Source organism: Pristiophorus japonicus, unplaced genomic scaffold (genome assembly GCF_044704955.1).
Source record: "Pristiophorus japonicus isolate sPriJap1 unplaced genomic scaffold, sPriJap1.hap1 HAP1_SCAFFOLD_99, whole genome shotgun sequence".
Classification (NCBI taxonomy): Eukaryota; Metazoa; Chordata; class Chondrichthyes; family Pristiophoridae; genus Pristiophorus; species Pristiophorus japonicus.
In genome coordinates this window covers 1,448,681-1,475,257 of record NW_027254919.1, presented here as the reverse complement: position 1 = coordinate 1,475,257, position 26,577 = coordinate 1,448,681, and the positions used below count along the sequence as shown (strand labels likewise).

Genomic DNA, 26,577 nt, shown 5'->3' with positions numbered 1-26,577 from the left:
TCCTGTGTTCAACCGGCAGTCACCTGTTCCAATCAGCAGAGTAGAAATTAGTTTGCTGTTTAATGCTGCCTTTGCCTGCACAATGTGTGCTGAGATTATCTGTGCAATATGCACTCCGCAGCATGAATAAACGCAATGCCTTTTGAAATGCATGGATTGCACTCAACAAAACGTTGCATTTTCTTTTCATGCCAAGCATTTTGCATGAATGCATTGCAATGCCAACGCACGTTTTACCTGCCAAGACTGAAGTACAATCTGTGCTGAACAGTGTGAAACAGAAACAGATATTATGAGAAGCCATTGCCTCAACGGCATCTGTGTGAATTGCTCTGCATCGATAATTAACAGACCGTAAAGAGGTGAAACTGACGCTGTGAATGCAAAAAGGACAATCCAAAGTGTAATGTTGGAATTGATTTGGCAGATTTTGAGAAAGCTTTCAAATGTTTTGGCATAGTTGGTTCCATGGTGTAATGGTGAGCACTCTGGACTCTGAGTCCAGCGATCCGAGTTCAAATCTCGGTGGAACCTGAATGTTTGTTGTCCCAGCTGCTGAAAATTTGGACCAAGCATGTAGAAGGCTGCTGTTTGGCAATTTTGTTGCCTTTGTCATTGATGCTTGATCTGCAAGTCGAGTTTTCAAATCGTGTGTTCAACCGGCAGTTAGCTGTTCCAATCAGCAGAGTAGAAATTAGTTTGCTGTTTAATGCTGCCTTTGCCTGCACAATGTGTGCTGAGATTATCTGTGCAATATGCACTCCGCAGGATGAATAAACGCAATGCCTTTTGAAATGCATGGATTGCACTCAACAAAACGTTGCATTTTCTTTTCATGCCAAGCATTTTGCATGAATGCATTGCAATGCTAACACACGTTTTACCTGGCAAGACTGAAGTACAATCTGTGCTGAACAGTTTGAAACAGAAACAGCTATTTGAGAACCCATAGCCTCAACGGCGTCTGTGTGATTTGCTCTGCATCGATAATTAACAGACCGTAAATAGGTGAAACTGACGCTGTGAATGCAAAAATATCAATCCAAAGTGTAATGTTGGAGTTGATTTTGTAGATTTTGAGGAATGTTTCAAATGGGCGACAGTAGTTGATTCCATGGTGAAATGGTGAGCACTCTGGACTCTAAACTCTAGCAATCCTGGTTCAAATCTCAGGGGAGCCTGAATGCTTGTTGTCCCAGCTGCTGGAAATTCAGGTCAAACAAGTAAAAAACTGCAGGTTTGCAGTTTTGTTGCCTTTGACATTGATGCTTGATCTGCAAGTCGAGTTTTCAAATCGTGTGTTCAACCGGCAGTTCCCTGTTCCAATCAGCAGAGGAAAAATTAGTTTGCTGTTTCATGCTGCATAATGTGTGCTGAGATTATCTGTGCAATAGGCATTCCTCAGGATGAATAAATGCAACGCCTTTTGAAATGCATGCAGTACATGGTTTGCACTCAACAAAACGTTGCATTTTCTTTTCATGCCAAGCATTATGCATGAATTCATTGCAATGCCAACGCACGTTTTACCTGGCAAGACTGAAGTACAATCTGTGCTGAACAGTGTGAAACAGAAACAGATATTATGAGAAGCCATTGCCTCAACGGCATCTGTGTGAATTGCTCTGCATCGATAATTAACAGACCGTAAAGAGGTGAAACTGACGCTGTGAATGCAAAAAGGACAATCCAAAGTGTAATGTTGGAATTGATTTGGCAGATTTTGAGAAAGCTTTCAAATGTTTTGGCATAGTTGGTTCCATGGTGTAATGGTGAGCACTCTGGACTCTGAGTCCAGCGATCCGAGTTCAAATCTCGGTGGAACCTGAATGTTTGTTGTCCCAGCTGCTGAAAATTTGGACCAAGCATGTAGAAGGCTGCTGTTTGGCAGTTTTGTTGCCTTTGTCATTGATGCTTGATCTGCAAGTCGAGTTTTCAAATCGTGTGTTCAACCGGCAGTTACCTGTTCCAATCAGCAGAGTAGAAATTAGTTTACTGTTTAATGCTGCCTTTGCCTGCACAATGTGTGCTGAGATTATCTGTGCAATATGCACTCCGCAGGATGAATAAACGCAATGCCTTTTGAAATGCATGGATTGCACTCAACAAAACGTTGCATTTTCTTTTCATGCCAAGCATTTTGCATGAATGCATTGCAATGCTAACACACGTTTTACCTGGCAAGACTGAAGTACAATCTGTGCTGAACAGTTTGAAACAGAAACAGCTATTTGAGAACCCATAGCCTCAACGGCATCTGTGTGAATTGCTCTGCATCGATAATTAACAGACCGCAAATCGGTGAAACTGACGCTGTGAATGCAAAAAGGACAATCCAAAGTGTAATGTTGGAATTGATTTGGCAGATTTTGAGAAAGCTTTCAAATGTTTTGGCATAGTTGGTTCCATGGTGTAATGGTGAGCACTCTGGACTCTGAGTCCAGCAATCCGAGTTCAAATCTCGGTGGAACCTGAATGTTTGTTGTCCCAGCTGCTGAAAATTTGGACCAAGCATGTAGAAGGCTGCTGTTTGGCAGTTTTGTTGCCTTTGTCATTGATGCTTGATCTGCAAGTCGAGTTTTCAAATCCTGTGTTCAACCGGCAGTCACCTGTTCCAATCAGCAGAGTAGAAATTAGTTTGCTGTTTAATGCTGCCTTTGCCTGCACAATGTGTGCTGAGATTATCTGTGCAATATGCACTCCGCAGCATGAATAAACGCAATGCCTTTTGAAATGCATGGATTGCACTCAACAAAACGTTGCATTTTCTTTTCATGCCAAGCATTTTGCATGAATGCATTGCAATGCCAACGCACGTTTTACCTGCCAAGACTGAAGTACAATCTGTGCTGAACAGTGTGAAACAGAAACAGATATTATGAGAAGCCATTGCCTCAACGGCATCTGTGTGAATTGCTCTGCATCGATAATTAACAGACCGTAAAGAGGTGAAACTGACGCTGTGAATGCAAAAAGGACAATCCAAAGTGTAATGTTGGAATTGATTTGGCAGATTTTGAGAAAGCTTTCAAATGTTTTGGCATAGTTGGTTCCATGGTGTAATGGTGAGCACTCTGGACTCTGAGTCCAGCGATCCGAGTTCAAATCTCGGTGGAACCTGAATGTTTGTTGTCCCAGCTGCTGAAAATTTGGACCAAGCATGTAGAAGGCTGCTGTTTGGCAATTTTGTTGCCTTTGTCATTGATGCTTGATCTGCAAGTCGAGTTTTCAAATCGTGTGTTCAACCGGCAGTTAGCTGTTCCAATCAGCAGAGTAGAAATTAGTTTGCTGTTTAATGCTGCCTTTGCCTGCACAATGTGTGCTGAGATTATCTGTGCAATATGCACTCCGCAGGATGAATAAACGCAATGCCTTTTGAAATGCATGGATTGCACTCAACAAAACGTTGCATTTTCTTTTCATGCCAAGCATTTTGCATGAATGCATTGCAATGCTAACACACGTTTTACCTGGCAAGACTGAAGTACAATCTGTGCTGAACAGTTTGAAACAGAAACAGCTATTTGAGAACCCATAGCCTCAACGGCGTCTGTGTGATTTGCTCTGCATCGATAATTAACAGACCGTAAATAGGTGAAACTGACGCTGTGAATGCAAAAATATCAATCCAAAGTGTAATGTTGGAGTTGATTTTGTAGATTTTGAGGAATGTTTCAAATGGGCGACAGTAGTTGATTCCATGGTGAAATGGTGAGCACTCTGGACTCTAAACTCTAGCAATCCTGGTTCAAATCTCAGGGGAGCCTGAATGCTTGTTGTCCCAGCTGCTGGAAATTCAGGTCAAACAAGTAAAAAACTGCAGGTTTGCAGTTTTGTTGCCTTTGACATTGATGCTTGATCTGCAAGTCGAGTTTTCAAATCGTGTGTTCAACCGGCAGTTCCCTGTTCCAATCAGCAGAGGAAAAATTAGTTTGCTGTTTCATGCTGCATAATGTGTGCTGAGATTATCTGTGCAATAGGCATTCCTCAGGATGAATAAATGCAACGCCTTTTGAAATGCATGCAGTACATGGTTTGCACTCAACAAAACGTTGCATTTTCTTTTCATGCCAAGCATTATGCATGAATTCATTGCAATGCCAACGCACGTTTTACCTGGCAAGACTGAAGTACAATCTGTGCTGAACAGTGTGAAACAGAAACAGATATTATGAGAAGCCATTGCCTCAACGGCATCTGTGTGAATTGCTCTGCATCGATAATTAACAGAGCGTAAAGAGGTGAAACTGACGCTGTGAATGCAAAAAGGACAATCCAAAGTGTAATGTTGGAATTGATTTGGCAGATTTTGAGAAAGCTTTCAAATGTTTTGGCATAGTTGGTTCCATGGTGTAATGGTGAGCACTCTGGACTCTGAGTCCAGCGATCCGAGTTCAAATCTCGGTGGAACCTGAATGTTTGTTGTCCCAGCTGCTGAAAATTTGGACCAAGCATGTAGAAGGCTGCTGTTTGGCAGTTTTGTTGCCTTTGTCATTGATGCTTGATCTGCAAGTCGAGTTTTCAAATCGTGTGTTCAACCGGCAGTTACCTGTTCCAATCAGCAGAGTAGAAATTAGTTTACTGTTTAATGCTGCCTTTGCCTGCACAATGTGTGCTGAGATTATCTGTGCAATATGCACTCCGCAGGATGAATAAACGCAATGCCTTTTGAAATGCATGGATTGCACTCAACAAAACGTTGCATTTTCTTTTCATGCCAAGCATTTTGCATGAATGCATTGCAATGCTAACACACGTTTTACCTGGCAAGACTGAAGTACAATCTGTGCTGAACAGTTTGAAACAGAAACAGCTATTTGAGAACCCATAGCCTCAACGGCATCTGTGTGAATTGCTCTGCATCGATAATTAACAGACCGTAAATAGGTGAAACTGACACTGTGAATGCAAAAATATCAATCCAAAGTGTAATGTTGGAGTTGATTTTGTAGATTTTGAGGAATGTTTCAAATGGGCGACCGTAGTTGATTGCATGGTGAAATGGTGAGCACTCTGGACTCTAAACTCTAGCAATCCTGGTTCAAATCTCAGGGGAGCCTGAATGCTTGTTGTCCCAGCTGCTGGAAATTCAGGTCAAACAAGTAAAAAACTGCAGGTTTGCAGTTTTGTTGCCTTTGACATTGATGCTTGATCTGCAAGTCGAGTTTTCAAATCGTGTGTTCAACCGGCAGTTCCCTGTTCCAATCAGCAGAGGAAAAATTAGTTTGCTGTTTCATGCTGCATAATGTGTGCTGAGATTATCTGTGCAATAGGCATTCCTCAGGATGAATAAATGCAACGCCTTTTGAAATGCATGCAGTACATGGTTTGCACTCAACAAAACGTTGCATTTTCTTTTCATGCCAAGCATTATGCATGAATGCATTGCAATGCCAACGCACGTTTTACCTGCCAAGACTGAAGTACAATCTGTGCTGAACAGTGTGAAACAGAAACAGATATTATGAGAAGCCATTGCCTCAACGGCATCTGTGTGAATTGCTCTGCATCGATAATTAACAGACCGCAAATCGGTGAAACTGACGCTGTGAATGCAAAAAGGACAATCCAAAGTGTAATGTTGGAATTGATTTGGCAGATTTTGAGAAAGCTTTCAAATGTTTTGGCATAGTTGGTTCCATGGTGTAATGGTGAGCACTCTGGACTCTGAGTCCAGCAATCCGAGTTCAAATCTCGGTGGAACCTGAATGTTTGTTGTCCCAGCTGCTGAAAATTTGGACCAAGCATGTAGAAGGCTGCTGTTTGGCAGTTTTGTTGCCTTTGTCATTGATGCTTGATCTGCAAGTCGAGTTTTCAAATCCTGTGTTCAACCGGCAGTCACCTGTTCCAATCAGCAGAGTAGAAATTAGTTTGCTGTTTAATGCTGCCTTTGCCTGCACAATGTGTGCTGAGATTATCTGTGCAATATGCACTCCGCAGCATGAATAAACGCAATGCCTTTTGAAATGCATGGATTGCACTCAACAAAACGTTGCATTTTCTTTTCATGCCAAGCATTTTGCATGAATGCATTGCAATGCCAACGCACGTTTTACCTGCCAAGACTGAAGTACAATCTGTGCTGAACAGTGTGAAACAGAAACAGATATTATGAGAAGCCATTGCCTCAACGGCATCTGTGTGAATTGCTCTGCATCGATAATTAACAGACCGTAAAGAGGTGAAACTGACGCTGTGAATGCAAAAAGGACAATCCAAAGTGTAATGTTGGAATTGATTTGGCAGATTTTGAGAAAGCTTTCAAATGTTTTGGCATAGTTGGTTCCATGGTGTAATGGTGAGCACTCTGGACTCTGAATCCAGCGATCCGAGTTCAAATCTCGGTGAAACCTGAATGTTTGTTGTCCCAGCTGCTGAAAATTTGGACCAAGCATGTAGAAGGCTGCTGTTTGGCAATTTTGTTGCCTTTGTCATTGATGCTTGATCTGCAAGTCGAGTTTTCAAATCGTGTGTTCAACCGGCAGTTAGCTGTTCCAATCAGCAGAGTAGAAATTAGTTTGCTGTTTAATGCTGCCTTTGCCTGCACAATGTGTGCTGAGATTATCTGTGCAATATGCACTCCGCAGGATGAATAAACGCAATGCCTTTTGAAATGCATGGATTGCACTCAACAAAACGTTGCATTTTCTTTTCATGCCAAGCATTTTGCATGAATGCATTGCAATGCTAACACACGTTTTACCTGGCAAGACTGAAGTACAATCTGTGCTGAACAGTTTGAAACAGAAACAGCTATTTGAGAACCCATAGCCTCAACGGCGTCTGTGTGATTTGCTCTGCATCGATAATTAACAGACCGTAAATAGGTGAAACTGACGCTGTGAATGCAAAAATATCAATCCAAAGTGTAATGTTGGAGTTGATTTTGTAGATTTTGAGGAATGTTTCAAATGGGCGACAGTAGTTGATTCCATGGTGAAATGGTGAGCACTCTGGACTCTAAACTCTAGCAATCCTGGTTCAAATCTCAGGGGAGCCTGAATGCTTGTTGTCCCAGCTGCTGGAAATTCAGGTCAAACAAGTAAAAAACTGCAGGTTTGCAGTTTTGTTGCCTTTGACATTGATGCTTGATCTGCAAGTCGAGTTTTCAAATCGTGTGTTCAACCGGCAGTTCCCTGTTCCAATCAGCAGAGGAAAAATTAGTTTGCTGTTTCATGCTGCATAATGTGTGCTGAGATTATCTGTGCAATAGGCATTCCTCAGGATGAATAAATGCAACGCCTTTTGAAATGCATGCAGTACATGGTTTGCACTCAACAAAACGTTGCATTTTCTTTTCATGCCAAGCATTATGCATGAATTCATTGCAATGCCAACGCACGTTTTACCTGGCAAGACTGAAGTACAATCTGTGCTGAACAGTGTGAAACAGAAACAGATATTATGAGAAGCCATTGCCTCAACGGCATCTGTGTGAATTGCTCTGCATCGATAATTAACAGAGCGTAAAGAGGTGAAACTGACGCTGTGAATGCAAAAAGGACAATCCAAAGTGTAATGTTGGAATTGATTTGGCAGATTTTGAGAAAGCTTTCAAATGTTTTGGCATAGTTGGTTCCATGGTGTAATGGTGAGCACTCTGGACTCTGAGTCCAGCGATCCGAGTTCAAATCTCGGTGGAACCTGAATGTTTGTTGTCCCAGCTGCTGAAAATTTGGACCAAGCATGTAGAAGGCTGCTGTTTGGCAGTTTTGTTGCCTTTGTCATTGATGCTTGATCTGCAAGTCGAGTTTTCAAATCGTGTGTTCAACCGGCAGTTACCTGTTCCAATCAGCAGAGTAGAAATTAGTTTACTGTTTAATGCTGCCTTTGCCTGCACAATGTGTGCTGAGATTATCTGTGCAATATGCACTCCGCAGGATGAATAAACGCAATGCCTTTTGAAATGCATGGATTGCACTCAACAAAACGTTGCATTTTCTTTTCATGCCAAGCATTTTGCATGAATGCATTGCAATGCTAACACACGTTTTACCTGGCAAGACTGAAGTACAATCTGTGCTGAACAGTTTGAAACAGAAACAGCTATTTGAGAACCCATAGCCTCAACGGCATCTGTGTGAATTGCTCTGCATCGATAATTAACAGACCGTAAATAGGTGAAACTGACACTGTGAATGCAAAAATATCAATCCAAAGTGTAATGTTGGAGTTGATTTTGTAGATTTTGAGGAATGTTTCAAATGGGCGACCGTAGTTGATTGCATGGTGAAATGGTGAGCACTCTGGACTCTAAACTCTAGCAATCCTGGTTCAAATCTCAGGGGAGCCTGAATGCTTGTTGTCCCAGCTGCTGGAAATTCAGGTCAAACAAGTAAAAAACTGCAGGTTTGCAGTTTTGTTGCCTTTGACATTGATGCTTGATCTGCAAGTCGAGTTTTCAAATCGTGTGTTCAACCGGCAGTTCCCTGTTCCAATCAGCAGAGGAAAAATTAGTTTGCTGTTTCATGCTGCATAATGTGTGCTGAGATTATCTGTGCAATAGGCATTCCTCAGGATGAATAAATGCAACGCCTTTTGAAATGCATGCAGTACATGGTTTGCACTCAACAAAACGTTGCATTTTCTTTTCATGCCAAGCATTATGCATGAATGCATTGCAATGCCAACGCACGTTTTACCTGCCAAGACTGAAGTACAATCTGTGCTGAACAGTGTGAAACAGAAACAGATATTATGAGAAGCCATTGCCTCAACGGCATCTGTGTGAATTGCTCTGCATCGATAATTAACAGACCGCAAATCGGTGAAACTGACGCTGTGAATGCAAAAAGGACAATCCAAAGTGTAATGTTGGAATTGATTTGGCAGATTTTGAGAAAGCTTTCAAATGTTTTGGCATAGTTGGTTCCATGGTGTAATGGTGAGCACTCTGGACTCTGAGTCCAGCAATCCGAGTTCAAATCTCGGTGGAACCTGAATGTTTGTTGTCCCAGCTGCTGAAAATTTGGACCAAGCATGTAGAAGGCTGCTGTTTGGCAGTTTTGTTGCCTTTGTCATTGATGCTTGATCTGCAAGTCGAGTTTTCAAATCCTGTGTTCAACCGGCAGTCACCTGTTCCAATCAGCAGAGTAGAAATTAGTTTGCTGTTTAATGCTGCCTTTGCCTGCACAATGTGTGCTGAGATTATCTGTGCAATATGCACTCCGCAGCATGAATAAACGCAATGCCTTTTGAAATGCATGGATTGCACTCAACAAAACGTTGCATTTTCTTTTCATGCCAAGCATTTTGCATGAATGCATTGCAATGCCAACGCACGTTTTACCTGCCAAGACTGAAGTACAATCTGTGCTGAACAGTGTGAAACAGAAACAGATATTATGAGAAGCCATTGCCTCAACGGCATCTGTGTGAATTGCTCTGCATCGATAATTAACAGACCGTAAAGAGGTGAAACTGACGCTGTGAATGCAAAAAGGACAATCCAAAGTGTAATGTTGGAATTGATTTGGCAGATTTTGAGAAAGCTTTCAAATGTTTTGGCATAGTTGGTTCCATGGTGTAATGGTGAGCACTCTGGACTCTGAATCCAGCGATCCGAGTTCAAATCTCGGTGAAACCTGAATGTTTGTTGTCCCAGCTGCTGAAAATTTGGACCAAGCATGTAGAAGGCTGCTGTTTGGCAATTTTGTTGCCTTTGTCATTGATGCTTGATCTGCAAGTCGAGTTTTCAAATCGTGTGTTCAACCGGCAGTTAGCTGTTCCAATCAGCAGAGTAGAAATTAGTTTGCTGTTTAATGCTGCCTTTGCCTGCACAATGTGTGCTGAGATTATCTGTGCAATATGCACTCCGCAGGATGAATAAACGCAATGCCTTTTGAAATGCATGGATTGCACTCAACAAAACGTTGCATTTTCTTTTCATGCCAAGCATTTTGCATGAATGCATTGCAATGCTAACACACGTTTTACCTGGCAAGACTGAAGTACAATCTGTGCTGAACAGTTTGAAACAGAAACAGCTATTTGAGAACCCATAGCCTCAACGGCGTCTGTGTGATTTGCTCTGCATCGATAATTAACAGACCGTAAATAGGTGAAACTGACGCTGTGAATGCAAAAATATCAATCCAAAGTGTAATGTTGGAGTTGATTTTGTAGATTTTGAGGAATGTTTCAAATGGGCGACAGTAGTTGATTCCATGGTGAAATGGTGAGCACTCTGGACTCTAAACTCTAGCAATCCTGGTTCAAATCTCAGGGGAGCCTGAATGCTTGTTGTCCCAGCTGCTGGAAATTCAGGTCAAACAAGTAAAAAACTGCAGGTTTGCAGTTTTGTTGCCTTTGACATTGATGCTTGATCTGCAAGTCGAGTTTTCAAATCGTGTGTTCAACCGGCAGTTCCCTGTTCCAATCAGCAGAGGAAAAATTAGTTTGCTGTTTCATGCTGCATAATGTGTGCTGAGATTATCTGTGCAATAGGCATTCCTCAGGATGAATAAATGCAACGCCTTTTGAAATGCATGCAGTACATGGTTTGCACTCAACAAAACGTTGCATTTTCTTTTCATGCCAAGCATTATGCATGAATTCATTGCAATGCCAACGCACGTTTTACCTGGCAAGACTGAAGTACAATCTGTGCTGAACAGTGTGAAACAGAAACAGATATTATGAGAAGCCATTGCCTCAACGGCATCTGTGTGAATTGCTCTGCATCGATAATTAACAGACCGTAAAGAGGTGAAACTGACGCTGTGAATGCAAAAAGGACAATCCAAAGTGTAATGTTGGAATTGATTTGGCAGATTTTGAGAAAGCTTTCAAATGTTTTGGCATAGTTGGTTCCATGGTGTAATGGTGAGCACTCTGGACTCTGAATCCAGCGATCCGAGTTCAAATCTCGGTGGAACCTGAATGTTTGTTGTCCCAGCTGCTGAAAATTTGGACCAAGCATGTAGAAGGCTGCTGTTTGGCAGTTTTGTTGCCTTTGTCATTGATGCTTGATCTGCAAGTCGAGTTTTCAAATCGTGTGTTCAACCGGCAGTTACCTGTTCCAATCAGCAGAGTAGAAATTAGTTTACTGTTTAATGCTGCCTTTGCCTGCACAATGTGTGCTGAGATTATCTGTGCAATATGCACTCCGCAGGATGAATAAACGCAATGCCTTTTGAAATGCATGGATTGCACTCAACAAAACGTTGCATTTTCTTTTCATGCCAAGCATTTTGCATGAATGCATTGCAATGCTAACACACGTTTTACCTGGCAAGACTGAAGTACAATCTGTGCTGAACAGTTTGAAACAGAAACAGCTATTTGAGAACCCATAGCCTCAACGGCGTCTGTGTGATTTGCTCTGCATCGATAATTAACAGACCGTAAATAGGTGAAACTGACGCTGTGAATGCAAAAATATCAATCCAAAGTGTAATGTTGGAGTTGATTTTGTAGATTTTGAGGAATGTTTCAAATGGGCGACAGTAGTTGATTGCATGGTGAAATGGTGAGCACTCTGGACTCTAAACTCTAGCAATCCTGGTTCAAATCTCAGGGGAGCCTGAATGCTTGTTGTCCCAGCTGCTGGAAATTCAGGTCAAACAAGTAAAAAACTGCAGGTTTGCAGTTTTGTTGCCTTTGACATTGATGCTTGATCTGCAAGTCGAGTTTTCAAATCGTGTGTTCAACCGGCAGTTCCCTGTTCCAATCAGCAGAGGAAAAATTAGTTTGCTGTTTCATGCTGCATAATGTGTGCTGAGATTATCTGTGCAATAGGCATTCCTCAGGATGAATAAATGCAACGCCTTTTGAAATGCATGCAGTACATGGTTTGCACTCAACAAAACGTTGCATTTTCTTTTCATGCCAAGCATTATGCATGAATTCATTGCAATGCCAACGCACGTTTTACCTGGCAAGACTGAAGTACAATCTGTGCTGAACAGTGTGAAACAGAAACAGATATTATGAGAAGCCATTGCCTCAACGGCATCTGTGTGAATTGCTCTGCATCGATAATTAACAGACCGTAAAGAGGTGAAACTGACGCTGTGAATGCAAAAAGGACAATCCAAAGTGTAATGTTGGAATTGATTTGGCAGATTTTGAGAAAGCTTTCAAATGTTTTGGCATAGTTGGTTCCATGGTGTAATGGTGAGCACTCTGGACTCTGAGTCCAGCGATCCGAGTTCAAATCTCAGTGGAACCTGAATGTTTGTTGTCCCAGCTGCTGAAAATTTGGACCAAGCATGTAGAAGGCTGCTGTTTGGCAGTTTTGTTGCCTTTGTCATTGATGCTTGATCTGCAAGTCGAGTTTTCAAATCCTGTGTTCAACCGGCAGTCAGCTGTTCCAATCAGCAGAGTAGAAATTAGTTTGCTGTTTAATGCTGCCTTTGCCTGCACAATGTGTGCTGAGATTATCTGTGCAATATGCACTCCGCAGCATGAATAAACGCAATGCCTTTTGAAATGCATGGATTGCACTCAACAAAACGTTGCATTTTCTTTTCATGCCAAGCATTTTGCATGAATGCATTGCAATGCCAACGCACGTTTTACCTGGCAAGACTGAAGTACAATCTGTGCTGAACAGTGTGAAACAGAAACAGATATTATGAGAAGCCATTGCCTCAACGGCATCTGTGTGAATTGCTCTGCATCGATAATTAACAGACCGCAAATCGGTGAAACTGACGCTGTGAATGCAAAAAGGACAATCCAAAGTGTAATGTTGGAATTGATTTGGCAGATTTTGAGAAAGCTTTCAAATGTTTTGGCATAGTTGGTTCCATGGTGTAATGGTGAGCACTCTGGACTCTGAATCCAGCGATCCGAGTTCAAATCTCGGTGAAACCTGAATGTTTGTTGTCCCAGCTGCTGAAAATTTGGACCAAGCATGTAGAAGGCTGCTGTTTGGCAGTTTTGTTGCCTTTGTCATTGATGATTGATCTGCAAGTCGAGTTTTCAAATCGTGTGTTCAACCGGCAGTTAGCTGTTCCAATCAGCAGAGTAGAAATTAGTTTGCTGTTTAATGCTGCCTTTGCCTGCACAATGTGTGCTGAGATTATCTGTGCAATATGCACTCCGCAGCATGAATAAACGCAATGCCTTTTGAAATGCATGGATTGCACTCAACAAAACGTTGCATTTTCTTTTCATGCCAAGCATTTTGCATGAATGCATTGCAATGCTAACACACGTTTTACCTGGCAAGACTGAAGTACAATCTGTGCTGAACAGTTTGAAACAGAAACAGCTATTTGAGAACCCATAGCCTCAACGGCATCTGTGTGAATTGCTCTGCATCGATAATTAACAGACCGCAAATCGGTGAAACTGACGCTGTGAATGCAAAAAGGACAATCCAAAGTGTAATGTTGGAATTGATTTGGCAGATTTTGAGAAAGCTTTCAAATGTTTTGGCATAGTTGGTTCCATGGTGTAATGGTGAGCACTCTGGACTCTGAATCCAGCGATCCGAGTTCAAATCTCGGTGAAACCTGAATGTTTGTTGTCCCAGCTGCTGAAAATTTGGACCAAGCATGTAGAAGGCTGCTGTTTGGCAATTTTGTTGCCTTTGTCATTGATGCTTGATCTGCAAGTCGAGTTTTCAAATCGTGTGTTCAACCGGCAGTTAGCTGTTCCAATCAGCAGAGTAGAAATTAGTTTGCTGTTTAATGCTGCCTTTGCCTGCACAATGTGTGCTGAGATTATCTGTGCAATATGCACTCCGCAGGATGAATAAACGCATGGATTGCATGAAATGCATGGATTGCACTCAACAAAACGTTGCATTTTCTTTTCATGCCAAGCATTTTGCATGAATGCATTGCAATGCTAACACACGTTTTACCTGGCAAGACTGAAGTACAATCTGTGCTGAACAGTTTGAAACAGAAACAGCTATTTGAGAACCCATAGCCTCAACGGCGTCTGTGTGATTTGCTCTGCATCGATAATTAACAGACCGTAAATAGGTGAAACTGACGCTGTGAATGCAAAAATATCAATCCAAAGTGTAATGTTGGAGTTGATTTTGTAGATTTTGAAGAATGTTTCAAATGGGCGACCGTAGTTGATTCCATGGTGAAATGGTGAGCACTCTGGACTCTAAACTCTAGCAATCCTGGTTCAAATCTCAGGGGAGCCTGAATGCTTGTTGTCCCAGCTGCTGGAAATTCAGGTCAAACAAGTAAAAAACTGCAGGTTTGCAGTTTTGTTGCCTTTGACATTGATGCTTGATCTGCAAGTCGAGTTTTCAAATCGTGTGTTCAACCGACAGTTCCCTGTTCCAATCAGCAGAGGAAAAATTAGTTTGCTGTTTCATGCTGCATAATGTGTGCTGAGATTATCTGTGCAATAGGCATTCCTCAGGATGAATAAATGCAACGCCTTTTGAAATGCATGCAGTACATGGTTTGCACTCAACAAAACGTTGCATTTTCTTTTCATGCCAAGCATTTTGCATGAATGCATTGCAATGCCAACGCACGTTTTACCTGCCAAGACTGAAGTACAATCTGTGCTGAACAGTGTGAAACAGAAACAGATATTATGAGAAGCCATTGCCTCAACGGCATCTGTGTGAATTGCTCTGCATCGATAATTAACAGACCGCAAATCGGTGAAACTGACGCTGTGAATGCAAAAAGGACAATCCAAAGTGTAATGTTGGAATTGATTTGGCAGATTTTGAGAAAGCTTTCAAATGTTTTGGCATAGTTGGTTCCATGGTGTAATGGTGAGCACTCTGGACTCTGAGTCCAGCAATCCGAGTTCAAATCTCGGTGAAACCTGAATGTTTGTTGTCCCAGCTGCTGAAAATTTGGACCAAGCATGTAGAAGGCTGCTGTTTGGCAGTTTTGTTGCCTTTGTCATTGATGCTTGATCTGCAAGTCGAGTTTTCAAATCCTGTGTTCAACCGGCAGTCACCTGTTCCAATCAGCAGAGTAGAAATTAGTTTGCTGTTTAATGCTGCCTTTGCCTGCACAATGTGTGCTGAGATTATCTGTGCAATATGCACTCCGCAGCATGAATAAACGCAATGCCTTTTGAAATGCATGGATTGCACTCAACAAAACGTTGCATTTTCTTTTCATGCCAAGCATTTTGCATGAATGCATTGCAATGCCAACGCACGTTTTACCTGCCAAGACTGAAGTACAATCTGTGCTGAACAGTGTGAAACAGAAACAGATATTATGAGAAGCCATTGCCTCAACGGCATCTGTGTGAATTGCTCTGCATCGATAATTAACAGACCGTAAAGAGGTGAAACTGACGCTGTGAATGCAAAAAGGACAATCCAAAGTGTAATGTTGGAATTGATTTGGCAGATTTTGAGAAAGCTTTCAAATGTTTTGGCATAGTTGGTTCCATGGTGTAATGGTGAGCACTCTGGACTCTGAATCCAGCGATCCGAGTTCAAATCTTGGTGAAACCTGAATGTTTGTTGTCCCAGCTGCTGAAAATTTGGACCAAGCATGTAGAAGGCTGCTGTTTGGCAATTTTGTTGCCTTTGTCATTGATGCTTGATCTGCAAGTCGAGTTTTCAAATCGTGTGTTCAACCGGCAGTTAGCTGTTCCAATCAGCAGAGTAGAAATTAGTTTGCTGTTTAATGCTGCCTTTGCCTGCACAATGTGTGCTGAGATTATCTGTGCAATATGCACTCCGCAGGATGAATAAACGCAATGCCTTTTGAAATGCATGGATTGCACTCAACAAAACGTTGCATTTTCTTTTCATGCCAAGCATTTTGCATGAATGCATTGCAATGCTAACACACGTTTTACCTGGCAAGACTGAAGTACAATCTGTGCTGAACAGTTTGAAACAGAAACAGCTATTTGAGAACCCATAGCCTCAACGGCGTCTGTGTGATTTGCTCTGCATCGATAATTAACAGACCGTAAATAGGTGAAACTGACGCTGTGAATGCAAAAATATCAATCCAAAGTGTAATGTTGGAGTTGATTTTGTAGATTTTGAGGAATGTTTCAAATGGGCGACAGTAGTTGATTCCATGGTGAAATGGTGAGCACTCTGGACTCTAAACTCTAGCAATCCTGGTTCAAATCTCAGGGGAGCCTGAATGCTTGTTGTCCCAGCTGCTGGAAATTCAGGTCAAACAAGTAAAAAACTGCAGGTTTGCAGTTTTGTTGCCTTTGACATTGATGCTTGATCTGCAAGTCGAGTTTTCAAATCGTGTGTTCAACCGGCAGTTCCCTGTTCCAATCAGCAGAGGAAAAATTAGTTTGCTGTTTCATGCTGCATAATGTGTGCTGAGATTATCTGTGCAATAGGCATTCCTCAGGATGAATAAATGCAACGCCTTTTGAAATGCATGCAGTACATGGTTTGCACTCAACAAAACGTTGCATTTTCTTTTCATGCCAAGCATTATGCATGAATTCATTGCAATGCCAACGCACGTTTTACCTGGCAAGACTGAAGTACAATCTGTGCTGAACAGTGTGAAACAGAAACAGATATTATGAGAAGCCATTGCCTCAACGGCATCTGTGTGAATTGCTCTGCATCGATAATTAACAGACCGTAAAGAGGTGAAACTGACGCTGTGAATGCAAAAAGGACAATCCAAAGTGTAATGTTGGAATTGATTTGGCAGATTTTGAGAAAGCTTTCAAATGTTTTGGCATAGTTGGTTCCATGGTGTAATGGTGAGCACTCTGGACTCTGAATCCAGCGATCCGAGTTCAAATCTCGGTGGAACCTGAATGTTTGTTGTCCCAGCTGCTGAAAATTTGGACCAAGCATGTAGAAGGCTGCTGTTTGGCAGTTTTGTTGCCTTTGTCATTGATGCTTGATCTGCAAGTCGAGTTTTCAAATCGTGTGTTCAACCGGCAGTTACCTGTTCCAATCAGCAGAGTAGAAATTAGTTTACTGTTTAATGCTGCCTTTGCCTGCACAATGTGTGCTGAGATTATCTGTGCAATATGCACTCCGCAGGATGAATAAACGCAATGCCTTTTGAAATGCATGGATTGCACTCAACAAAACGTTGCATTTTCTTTTCATGCCAAGCATTTTGCATGAATGCATTGCAATGCTAACACACGTTTTACCTGGCAAGACTGAAGTACAATCTGTGCTGAACAGTTTGAAACAGAAACAGCTATTTGAGAACCCATAGCCTCAACGGCGTCTGTGTGATTTGCTCTGCATCGATAATTAACAGACCGTAAATAGGTGAAACTGACGCTGTGAATGCAAAAATATCAATCCAAAGTGTAATGTTGGAGTTGATTTTGTAGATTTTGAGGAATGTTTCAAATGGGCGACAGTAGTTGATTCCATGGTGAAATGGTGAGCACTCTGGACTCTAAACTCTAGCAATCCTGGTTCAAATCTCAGGGGAGCCTGAATGCTTGTTGTCCCAGCTGCTGGAAATTCAGGTCAAACAAGTAAAAAACTGCAGGTTTGCAGTTTTGTTGCCTTTGACATTGATGCTTGATCTGCAAGTCGAGTTTTCAAATCGTGTGTTCAACCGGCAGTTCCCTGTTCCAATCAGCAGAGGAAAAATTAGTTTGCTGTTTCATGCTGCATAATGTGTGCTGAGATTATCTGTGCAATAGGCATTCCTCAGGATGAATAAATGCAACGCCTTTTGAAATGCATGCAGTACATGGTTTGCACTCAACAAAACGTTGCATTTTCTTTTCATGCCAAGCATTATGCATGAATTCATTGCAATGCCAACGCACGTTTTACCTGGCAAGACTGAAGTACAATCTGTGCTGAACAGTGTGAAACAGAAACAGATATTATGAGAAGCCATTGCCTCAACGGCATCTGTGTGAATTGCTCTGCATCGATAATTAACAGACCGTAAAGAGGTGAAACTGACGCTGTGAATGCAAAAAGGACAATCCAAAGTGTAATGTTGGAATTGATTTGGCAGATTTTGAGAAAGCTTTCAAATGTTTTGGCATAGTTGGTTCCATGGTGTAATGGTGAGCACTCTGGACTCTGAGTCCAGCGATCCGAGTTCAAATCTCAGTAGAACCTGAATGTTTGTTGTCCCAGCTGCTGAAAATTTGGACCAAGCATGTAGAAGGCTGCTGTTTGGCAGTTTTGTTGCCTTTGTCATTGATGCTTGATCTGCAAGTCGAGTTTTCAAATCCTGTGTTCAACCGGCAGTCAGCTGTTCCAATCAGCAGAGTAGAAATTAGTTTGCTGTTTAATGCTGCCTTTGCCTGCACAATGTGTGCTGAGATTATCTGTGCAATATGCACTCCGCAGCATGAATAAACGCAATGCCTTTTGAAATGCATGGATTGCACTCAACAAAACGTTGCATTTTCTTTTCATGCCAAGCATTTTGCATGAATGCATTGCAATGCCAACGCACGTTTTACCTGGCAAGACTGAAGTACAATCTGTGCTGAACAGTGTGAAACAGAAACAGATATTATGAGAAGCCATTGCCTCAACGGCATCTGTGTGAATTGCTCTGCATCGATAATTAACAGACCGCAAATCGGTGAAACTGACGCTGTGAATGCAAAAAGGACAATCCAAAGTGTAATGTTGGAATTGATTTGGCAGATTTTGAGAAAGCTTTCAAATGTTTTGGCATAGTTGGTTCCATGGTGTAATGGTGAGCACTCTGGACTCTGAATCCAGCGATCCGAGTTCAAATCTCGGTGAAACCTGAATGTTTGTTGTCCCAGCTGCTGAAAATTTGGACCAAGCATGTAGAAGGCTGCTGTTTGGCAGTTTTGTTGCCTTTGTCATTGATGCTTGATCTGCAAGTCGAGTTTTCAAATCGTGTGTTCAACCGGCAGTTAGCTGTTCCAATCAGCAGAGTAGAAATTAGTTTGCTGTTTAATGCTGCCTTTGCCTGCACAATGTGTGCTGAGATTATCTGTGCAATATGCACTCCGCAGCATGAATAAACGCAATGCCTTTTGAAATGCATGGATTGCACTCAACAAAACGTTGCATTTTCTTTTCATGCCAAGCATTTTGCATGAATGCATTGCAATGCTAACACACGTTTTACCTGGCAAGACTGAAGTACAATCTGTGCTGAACAGTTTGAAACAGAAACAGCTATTTGAGAACCCATAGCCTCAACGGCATCTGTGTGAATTGCTCTGCATCGATAATTAACAGACCGCAAATCGGTGAAACTGACGCTGTGAATGCAAAAAGGACAATCCAAAGTGTAATGTTGGAATTGATTTGGCAGATTTTGAGAAAGCTTTCAAATGTTTTGGCATAGTTGGTTCCATGGTGTAATGGTGAGCACTCTGGACTCTGAGTCCAGCGATCCGAGTTCAAATCTCGGTGGAACCTGAATGTTTGTTGTCCCAGCTGCTGAAAATTTGGACCAAGCATGTAGAAGGCTGCTGTTCGGCAGTTTTGTTGCCTTTGTCATTGATGCTTGATCTGCAAGTCGAGTTTTCAAATTCTGTGTTCAACCGGCAGTCACCTGTTCCAATCAGCAGAGTAGAAATTAGTTTGCTGTTTAATGCTGCCTTTGCCTGCACAATGTGTGCTGAGATTATCTGTGCAATATGCACTCCGCAGCATGAATAAACGCAATGCCTTTTGAAATGCATGGATTGCACTCAACAAAACGTTGCATTTTCTTTTCATGCCAAGCATTTTGCATGAATGCATTGCAATGCCAACGCACGTTTTACCTGCCAAGACTGAAGTACAATCTGTGCTGAACAGTGTGAAACAGAAACAGATATTATGAGAAGCCATTGCCTCAACGGCATCTGTGTGAATTGCTCTGCATCGATAATTAACAGACCGTAAAGAGGTGAAACTGACGCTGTGAATGCAAAAAGGACAATCCAAAGTGTAATGTTGGAATTGATTTGGCAGATTTTGAGAAAGCTTTCAAATGTTTTGGCATAGTTGGTTCCATGGTGTAATGGTGAGCACTCTGGACTCTGAATCCAGCGATCCGAGTTCAAATCTCGGTGAAACCTGAATGTTTGTTGTCCCAGCTGCTGAAAATTTGGACCAAGCATGTAGAAGGCTGCTGTTTGGCAATTTTGTTGCCTTTGTCATTGATGCTTGATCTGCAAGTCGAGTTTTCAAATCGTGTGTTCAACCGGCAGTTAGCTGTTCCAATCAGCAGAGTAGAAATTAGTTTGCTGTTTAATGCTGCCTTTGCCTGCACAATGTGTGCTGAGATTATCTGTGCAATATGCACTCCGCAGGATGAATAAACGCATGGATTGCATGAAATGCATGGATTGCACTCAACAAAACGTTGCATTTTCTTTTCATGCCAAGCATTTTGCATGAATGCATTGCAATGCTAACACACGTTTTACCTGGCAAGACTGAAGTACAATCTGTGCTGAACAGTTTGAAACAGAAACAGCTATTTGAGAACCCATAGCCTCAACGGCGTCTGTGTGATTTGCTCTGCATCGATAATTAACAGACCGTAAATAGGTGAAACTGACGCTGTGAATGCAAAAATATCAATCCAAAGTGTAATGTTGGAGTTGATTTTGTAGATTTTGAAGAATGTTTCAAATGGGCGACCGTAGTTGATTGCATGGTGAAATGGTGAGCACTCTGGACTCTAAACTCTAGCAATCCTGGTTCAAATCTCAGGGGAGCCTGAATGCTTGTTGTCCCAGCTGCTGGAAATTCAGGTCAAACAAGTAAAAAACTGCAGGTTTGCAGTTTTGTTGCCTTTGACATTGATGCTTGATCTGCAAGTCGAGTTTTCAAATCGTGTGTTCAACCGGCAGTTCCCTGTTCCAATCAGCAGAGGAAAAATTAGTTTGCTGTTTCATGCTGCATAATGTGTGCTGAGATTATCTGTGCAATAGGCATTCCTCAGGATGAATAAATGCAACGCCTTTTGAAATGCATGCAGTACATGGTTTGCACTCAACAAAACGTTGCATTTTCTTTTCATGCCAAGCATTATGCATGAATGCATTGCAATGCCAACGCACGTTTTACCTGCCAAGACTGAAGTACAATCTGTGCTGAACAGTGTGAAACAGAAACAGATATTATGAGAAGCCATTGCCTCAACGGCATCTGTGTGAATTGCTCTGCATCGATAATTAACAGACCGCAAATCGGTGAAACTGACGCTGTGAATGCAAAAAGGACAATCCAAAGTGTAATGTTGGAATTGATTTGGCAGATTTTGAGAAAGCTTTCAAATGTTTTGGCATAGTTGGTTCCATGGTGTAATGGTGAGCACTCTGGACTCTGAGTCCAGCGATCCGAGTTCAAATCTCGGGGGAACCTGAATGTTTGTTGTCCCAGCTGCTGAAAATTTGGACCAAGCATGTAGAAGGCTGCTGTTTGGCAGTTTTGTTGCCTTTGTCATTGATGCTTGATCTGCAAGTCGAGTTTTCAAATCCTGTGTTCAACCGGCAGTCACCTGTTCCAATCAGCAGAGTAGAAATTAGTTTGCTGTTTAATGCTGCCTTTGCCTGCACAATGTGTGCTGAGATTATCTGTGCAATATGCACTCCGCAGCATGAATAAACGCAATGCCTTTTGAAATGCATGGATTGCACTCAACAAAACGTTGCATTTTCTTTTCATGCCAAGCATTTTGCATGAATGCATTGCAATGCCAACGCACGTTTTACCTGCCAAGACTGAAGTACAATCTGTGCTGAACAGTGTGAAACAGAAACAGATATTATGAGAAGCCATTGCCTCAACGGCATCTGTGTGAATTGCTCTGCATCGATAATTAACAGACCGTAAAGAGGTGAAACTGACGCTGTGAATGCAAAAAGGACAATCCAAAGTGTAATGTTGGAATTGATTTGGCAGATTTTGAGAAAGCTTTCAAATGTTTTGGCATAGTTGGTTCCATGGTGTAATGGTGAGCACTCTGGACTCTGAATCCAGCGATCCGAGTTCAAATCTCGGTGAAACCTGAATGTTTGTTGTCCCAGCTGCTGAAAATTTGGACCAAGCATGTAGAAGGCTGCTGTTTGGCAATTTTGTTGCCTTTGTCATTGATGCTTGATCTGCAAGTCGAGTTTTCAAATCGTGTGTTCAACCGGCAGTTAGCTGTTCCAATCAGCAGAGTAGAAATTAGTTTGCTGTTTAATGCTGCCTTTGCCTGCACAATGTGTGCTGAGATTATCTGTGCAATATGCACTCCGCAGGATGAATAAACGCAATGCCTTTTGAAATGCATGGATTGCACTCAACAAAACGTTGCATTTTCTTTTCATGCCAAGCATTTTGCATGAATGCATTGCAATGCTAACACACGTTTTACCTGGCAAGACTGAAGTACAATCTGTGCTGAACAGTTTGAAACAGAAACAGCTATTTGAGAACCCATAGCCTCAACGGCGTCTGTGTGATTTGCTCTGCATCGATAATTAACAGACCGTAAATAGGTGAAACTGACGCTGTGAATGCAAAAATATCAATCCAAAGTGTAATGTTGGAGTTGATTTTGTAGATTTTGAGGAATGTTTCAAATGGGCGACAGTAGTTGATTCCATGGTGAAATGGTGAGCACTCTGGACTCTAAACTCTAGCAATCCTGGTTCAAATCTCAGGGGAGCCTGAATGCTTGTTGTCCCAGCTGCTGGAAATTCAGGTCAAACAAGTAAAAAACTGCAGGTTTGCAGTTTTGTTGCCTTTGACATTGATGCTTGATCTGCAAGTCGAGTTTTCAAATCGTGTGTTCAACCGGCAGTTCCCTGTTCCAATCAGCAGAGGAAAAATTAGTTTGCTGTTTCATGCTGCATAATGTGTGCTGAGATTATCTGTGCAATAGGCATTCCTCAGGATGAATAAATGCAACGCCTTTTGAAATGCATGCAGTACATGGTTTGCACTCAACAAAACGTTGCATTTTCTTTTCATGCCAAGCATTATGCATGAATTCATTGCAATGCCAACGCACGTTTTACCTGGCAAGACTGAAGTACAATCTGTGCTGAACAGTGTGAAACAGAAACAGATATTATGAGAAGCCATTGCCTCAACGGCATCTGTGTGAATTGCTCTGCATCGATAATTAACAGACCGTAAAGAGGTGAAACTGACGCTGTGAATGCAAAAAGGACAATCCAAAGTGTAATGTTGGAATTGATTTGGCAGATTTTGAGAAAGCTTTCAAATGTTTTGGCATAGTTGGTTCCATGGTGTAATGGTGAGCACTCTGGACTCTGAATCCAGCGATCCGAGTTCAAATCTCGGTGGAACCTGAATGTTTGTTGTCCCAGCTGCTGAAAATTTGGACCAAGCATGTAGAAGGCTGCTGTTTGGCAGTTTTGTTGCCTTTGTCATTGATGCTTGATCTGCAAGTCGAGTTTTCAAATCGTGTGTTCAACCGGCAGTTACCTGTTCCAATCAGCAGAGTAGAAATTAGTTTACTGTTTAATGCTGCCTTTGCCTGCACAATGTGTGCTGAGATTATCTGTGCAATATGCACTCCGCAGGATGAATAAACGCAATGCCTTTTGAAATGCATGGATTGCACTCAACAAAACGTTGCATTTTCTTTTCATGCCAAGCATTTTGCATGAATGCATTGCAATGCTAACACACGTTTTACCTGGCAAGACTGAAGTACAATCTGTGCTGAACAGTTTGAAACAGAAACAGCTATTTGAGAACCCATAGCCTCAACGGCGTCTGTGTGATTTGCTCTGCATCGATAATTAACAGACCGTAAATAGGTGAAACTGACGCTGTGAATGCAAAAATATCAATCCAAAGTGTAATGTTGGAGTTGATTTTGTAGATTTTGAGGAATGTTTCAAATGGGCGACAGTAGTTGATTCCATGGTGAAATGGTGAGCACTCTGGACTCTAAACTCTAGCAATCCTGGTTCAAATCTCAGGGGAGCCTGAATGCTTGTTGTCCCAGCTGCTGGAAATTCAGGTCAAACAAGTAAAAAACTGCAGGTTTGCAGTTTTGTTGCCTTTGACATTGATGCTTGATCTGCAAGTCGAGTTTTCAAATCGTGTGTTCAACCGGCAGTTCCCTGTTCCAATCAGCAGAGGAAAAATTAGTTTGCTGTTTCATGCTGCATAATGTGTGCTGAGATTATCTGTGCAATAGGCATTCCTCAGGATGAATAAATGCAACGCCTTTTGAAATGCATGCAGTACATGGTTTGCACTCAACAAAACGTTGCATTTTCTTTTCATGCCAAGCATTATGCATGAATTCATTGCAATGCCAACGCACGTTTTACCTGGCAAGACTGAAGTACAATCTGTGCTGAACAGTGTGAAACAGAAACAGATATTATGAGAAGCCATTGCCTCAACGGCATCTGTGTGAATTGCTCTGCATCGATAATTAACAGACCGTAAAGAGGTGAAACTGACGCTGTGAATGCAAAAAGGACAATCCAAAGTGTAATGTTGGAATTGATTTGGCAGATTTTGAGAAAGCTTTCAAATGTTTTGGCATAGTTGGTTCCATGGTGTAATGGTGAGCACTCTGGACTCTGAGTCCAGCGATCCGAGTTCAAATCTCGGTGGAACCTGAATGTTTGTTGTCCCAGCTGCTGAAAATTTGGACCAAGCATGTAGAAGGCTGCTGTTTGGCAGTTTTGTTGCCTTTGTCATTGATGCTTGATCTGCAAGTCGAGTTTTCAAATCCTGTGTTCAACCGGCAGTCAGCTGTTCCAATCAGCAGAGTAGAAATTAGTTTGCTGTTTAATGCTGCCTTTGCCTGCACAATGTGTGCTGAGATTATCTGTGCAATATGCACTCCGCAGCATGAATAAACGCAATGCCTTTTGAAATGCATGGATTGCACTCAACAAAACGTTGCATTTTCTTTTCATGCCAAGCATTTTGCATGAATGCATTGCAATGCCAACGCACGTTTTACCTGGCAAGACTGAAGTACAATCTGTGCTGAACAGTGTGAAACAGAAACAGATATTATGAGAAGCCATTGCCTCAACGGCATCTGTGTGAATTGCTCTGCATCGATAATTAACAGACCGCAAATCGGTGAAACTGACGCTGTGAATGCAAAAAGGACAATCCAAAGTGTAATGTTGGAATTGATTTGGCAGATTTTGAGAAAGCTTTCAAATGTTTTGGCATAGTTAGTTCCATGGTGTAATGGTGAGCACTCTGGACTCTGAATCCAGCGATCCGAGTTCAAATCTCGGTGAAACCTGAATGTTTGTTGTCCCAGCTGCTGAAAATTTGGACCAAGCATGTAGAAGGCTGCTGTTTGGCAGTTTTGTTGCCTTTGTCATTGATGCTTGATCTGCAAGTCGAGTTTTCAAATCGTGTGTTCAACCGGCAGTTAGCTGTTCCAATCAGCAGAGTAGAAATTAGTTTGCTGTTTAATGCTGCCTTTGCCTGCACAATGTGTGCTGAGATTATCTGTGCAATATGCACTCCGCAGCATGAATAAACGCAATGCCTTTTGAAATGCATGGATTGCACTCAACAAAACGTTGCATTTTCTTTTCATGCCAAGCATTTTGCATGAATGCATTGCAATGCTAACACACGTTTTACCTGGCAAGACTGAAGTACAATCTGTGCTGAACAGTTTGAAACAGAAACAGCTATTTGAGAACCCATAGCCTCAACGGCATCTGTGTGAATTGCTCTGCATCGATAATTAACAGACCGCAAATCGGTGAAACTGACGCTGTGAATGCAAAAAGGACAATCCAAAGTGTAATGTTGGAATTGATTTGGCAGATTTTGAGAAAGCTTTCAAATGTTTTGGCATAGTTGGTTCCATGGTGTAATGGTGAGCACTCTGGACTCTGAGTCCAGCGATCCGAGTTCAAATCTCGGTGGAACCTGAATGTTTGTTGTCCCAGCTGCTGAAAATTTGGACCAAGCATGTAGAAGGCTGCTGTTTGGCAGTTTTGTTGCCTTTGTCATTGATGCTTGATCTGCAAGTCGAGTTTTCAAATCGTGTGTTCAACCGGCAGTTACCTGTTCCAATCAGCAGAGTAGAAATTAGTTTACTGTTTAATGCTGCCTTTGCCTGCACAATGTGTGCTGAGATTATCTGTGCAATATGCACTCCGCAGGATGAATAAACGCAATGCCTTTTGAAATGCATGGATTGCACTCAACAAAACGTTGCATTTTCTTTTCATGCCAAGCATTTTGCATGAATGCATTGCAATGCTAACACACGTTTTACCTGGCAAGACTGAAGTACAATCTGTGCTGAACAGTTTGAAACAGAAACAGCTATTTGAGAACCCATAGCCTCAACGGCGTCTGTGTGATTTGCTCTGCATCGATAATTAACAGACCGTAAATAGGTGAAACTGACGCTGTGAATGCAAAAATATCAATCCAAAGTGTAATGTTGGAGTTGATTTTGTAGATTTTGAGGAATGTTTCAAATGGGCGACAGTAGTTGATTCCATGGTGAAATGGTGAGCACTCTGGACTCTAAACTCTAGCAATCCTGGTTCAAATCTCAGGGGAGCCTGAATGCTTGTTGTCCCAGCTGCTGGAAATTCAGGTCAAACAAGTAAAAAACTGCAGGTTTGCAGTTTTGTTGCCTTTGACATTGATGCTTGATCTGCAAGTCGAGTTTTCAAATCGTGTGTTCAACCGGCAGTTCCCTGTTCCAATCAGCAGAGGAAAAATTAGTTTGCTGTTTCATG

General features: G+C 41.9%; 25 non-coding genes across 25 annotated transcripts; all 25 read left to right on the top strand.

Annotated features, from left to right (window-relative positions):
- The first annotated feature begins 462 nt into the window (after positions 1 to 462).
- On the top strand, positions 463 to 534 carry trnaq-cug (transfer RNA glutamine (anticodon CUG)). The gene has a single exon. It is a non-coding gene; the product is annotated as a tRNA-Gln (tRNA).
- Positions 535 to 1,755: 1,221 nt separating this feature from the next.
- Positions 1,756 to 1,827, top strand: trnaq-cug (transfer RNA glutamine (anticodon CUG)). The gene has a single exon. It is a non-coding gene; the product is annotated as a tRNA-Gln (tRNA).
- Positions 1,828 to 2,401: 574 nt separating this feature from the next.
- On the top strand, positions 2,402 to 2,473 carry trnaq-cug (transfer RNA glutamine (anticodon CUG)). The gene has a single exon. It is a non-coding gene; the product is annotated as a tRNA-Gln (tRNA).
- Positions 2,474 to 3,048: 575 nt separating this feature from the next.
- trnaq-cug (transfer RNA glutamine (anticodon CUG)) lies at positions 3,049 to 3,120 on the top strand. The gene has a single exon. It is a non-coding gene; the product is annotated as a tRNA-Gln (tRNA).
- Positions 3,121 to 4,341: 1,221 nt separating this feature from the next.
- trnaq-cug (transfer RNA glutamine (anticodon CUG)) lies at positions 4,342 to 4,413 on the top strand. The gene has a single exon. It is a non-coding gene; the product is annotated as a tRNA-Gln (tRNA).
- A 1,221-nt stretch (positions 4,414 to 5,634) lies between these two features.
- On the top strand, positions 5,635 to 5,706 carry trnaq-cug (transfer RNA glutamine (anticodon CUG)). Its single transcript has one exon. It is a non-coding gene; the product is annotated as a tRNA-Gln (tRNA).
- A 575-nt stretch (positions 5,707 to 6,281) lies between these two features.
- On the top strand, positions 6,282 to 6,353 carry trnaq-cug (transfer RNA glutamine (anticodon CUG)). Its single transcript has one exon. It is a non-coding gene; the product is annotated as a tRNA-Gln (tRNA).
- Positions 6,354 to 7,574: 1,221 nt separating this feature from the next.
- trnaq-cug (transfer RNA glutamine (anticodon CUG)) lies at positions 7,575 to 7,646 on the top strand. The gene has a single exon. It is a non-coding gene; the product is annotated as a tRNA-Gln (tRNA).
- Positions 7,647 to 8,867: 1,221 nt separating this feature from the next.
- On the top strand, positions 8,868 to 8,939 carry trnaq-cug (transfer RNA glutamine (anticodon CUG)). The gene has a single exon. It is a non-coding gene; the product is annotated as a tRNA-Gln (tRNA).
- A 575-nt stretch (positions 8,940 to 9,514) lies between these two features.
- Positions 9,515 to 9,586, top strand: trnaq-cug (transfer RNA glutamine (anticodon CUG)). Its single transcript has one exon. It is a non-coding gene; the product is annotated as a tRNA-Gln (tRNA).
- A 1,221-nt stretch (positions 9,587 to 10,807) lies between these two features.
- Positions 10,808 to 10,879, top strand: trnaq-cug (transfer RNA glutamine (anticodon CUG)). Its single transcript has one exon. It is a non-coding gene; the product is annotated as a tRNA-Gln (tRNA).
- A 1,221-nt stretch (positions 10,880 to 12,100) lies between these two features.
- Positions 12,101 to 12,172, top strand: trnaq-cug (transfer RNA glutamine (anticodon CUG)). Its single transcript has one exon. It is a non-coding gene; the product is annotated as a tRNA-Gln (tRNA).
- A 575-nt stretch (positions 12,173 to 12,747) lies between these two features.
- trnaq-cug (transfer RNA glutamine (anticodon CUG)) lies at positions 12,748 to 12,819 on the top strand. Its single transcript has one exon. It is a non-coding gene; the product is annotated as a tRNA-Gln (tRNA).
- A 574-nt stretch (positions 12,820 to 13,393) lies between these two features.
- Positions 13,394 to 13,465, top strand: trnaq-cug (transfer RNA glutamine (anticodon CUG)). Its single transcript has one exon. It is a non-coding gene; the product is annotated as a tRNA-Gln (tRNA).
- A 1,869-nt stretch (positions 13,466 to 15,334) lies between these two features.
- trnaq-cug (transfer RNA glutamine (anticodon CUG)) lies at positions 15,335 to 15,406 on the top strand. The gene has a single exon. It is a non-coding gene; the product is annotated as a tRNA-Gln (tRNA).
- A 1,221-nt stretch (positions 15,407 to 16,627) lies between these two features.
- On the top strand, positions 16,628 to 16,699 carry trnaq-cug (transfer RNA glutamine (anticodon CUG)). Its single transcript has one exon. It is a non-coding gene; the product is annotated as a tRNA-Gln (tRNA).
- Positions 16,700 to 18,567: 1,868 nt separating this feature from the next.
- On the top strand, positions 18,568 to 18,639 carry trnaq-cug (transfer RNA glutamine (anticodon CUG)). Its single transcript has one exon. It is a non-coding gene; the product is annotated as a tRNA-Gln (tRNA).
- A 574-nt stretch (positions 18,640 to 19,213) lies between these two features.
- On the top strand, positions 19,214 to 19,285 carry trnaq-cug (transfer RNA glutamine (anticodon CUG)). Its single transcript has one exon. It is a non-coding gene; the product is annotated as a tRNA-Gln (tRNA).
- Positions 19,286 to 19,860: 575 nt separating this feature from the next.
- Positions 19,861 to 19,932, top strand: trnaq-cug (transfer RNA glutamine (anticodon CUG)). Its single transcript has one exon. It is a non-coding gene; the product is annotated as a tRNA-Gln (tRNA).
- Positions 19,933 to 21,154: 1,222 nt separating this feature from the next.
- On the top strand, positions 21,155 to 21,226 carry trnaq-cug (transfer RNA glutamine (anticodon CUG)). Its single transcript has one exon. It is a non-coding gene; the product is annotated as a tRNA-Gln (tRNA).
- A 575-nt stretch (positions 21,227 to 21,801) lies between these two features.
- trnaq-cug (transfer RNA glutamine (anticodon CUG)) lies at positions 21,802 to 21,873 on the top strand. The gene has a single exon. It is a non-coding gene; the product is annotated as a tRNA-Gln (tRNA).
- A 1,221-nt stretch (positions 21,874 to 23,094) lies between these two features.
- On the top strand, positions 23,095 to 23,166 carry trnaq-cug (transfer RNA glutamine (anticodon CUG)). Its single transcript has one exon. It is a non-coding gene; the product is annotated as a tRNA-Gln (tRNA).
- Positions 23,167 to 24,387: 1,221 nt separating this feature from the next.
- Positions 24,388 to 24,459, top strand: trnaq-cug (transfer RNA glutamine (anticodon CUG)). The gene has a single exon. It is a non-coding gene; the product is annotated as a tRNA-Gln (tRNA).
- Positions 24,460 to 25,034: 575 nt separating this feature from the next.
- On the top strand, positions 25,035 to 25,106 carry trnaq-cug (transfer RNA glutamine (anticodon CUG)). Its single transcript has one exon. It is a non-coding gene; the product is annotated as a tRNA-Gln (tRNA).
- Positions 25,107 to 25,680: 574 nt separating this feature from the next.
- On the top strand, positions 25,681 to 25,752 carry trnaq-cug (transfer RNA glutamine (anticodon CUG)). Its single transcript has one exon. It is a non-coding gene; the product is annotated as a tRNA-Gln (tRNA).
- The last annotated feature ends 825 nt before the right edge of the window (positions 25,753 to 26,577 follow it).